This window comes from Apaloderma vittatum, unplaced genomic scaffold (assembly GCF_000703405.1).
Source record: "Apaloderma vittatum isolate BGI_N311 unplaced genomic scaffold, ASM70340v1 scaffold20671, whole genome shotgun sequence".
In the NCBI taxonomy this organism is placed as follows: Eukaryota; Metazoa; Chordata; class Aves; order Trogoniformes; family Trogonidae; genus Apaloderma; species Apaloderma vittatum.
This window is the reverse complement of record NW_009697632.1, coordinates 23,139-23,355: the sequence shown is the minus strand read 5'-3', so window position 1 is coordinate 23,355 and position 217 is coordinate 23,139. Positions and strand designations below refer to the sequence as shown.

The 217-nt window shown below is 58.5% G+C and overlaps 1 protein-coding gene across 1 annotated transcript in view; it reads right to left on the bottom strand.

Annotated features, from left to right (window-relative positions):
* HADHA (hydroxyacyl-CoA dehydrogenase/3-ketoacyl-CoA thiolase/enoyl-CoA hydratase (trifunctional protein), alpha subunit) overlaps positions 1-217 on the bottom strand; it is a gene marked incomplete at both ends in the record, with an annotated part of 21,594 nt that overhangs the window by 1,851 nt on the left and 19,526 nt on the right. The window lies entirely within an intron of this gene.

The window sequence follows — 217 nt, the reverse complement described above, 5'->3', positions numbered from 1 at the left end:
TTCCAAGCAGGCCTACCCCTAACCTATACTTATGTGTGGGATTGTTCCTCCCCAGATGCAGGACTCTACATTTGCCCTTGTTGAACCTCGTTAGGTTCCTCTCTGCCCAGCTCTCCAGCCTGCCCAGGTCACGCTGGCTGGCAGCACAGCCCAGTGCCAGGCTGTACCACAGGTGTGACGCCGGGACAGTCACAGCAAGGGCTGCACCAACCCTCCT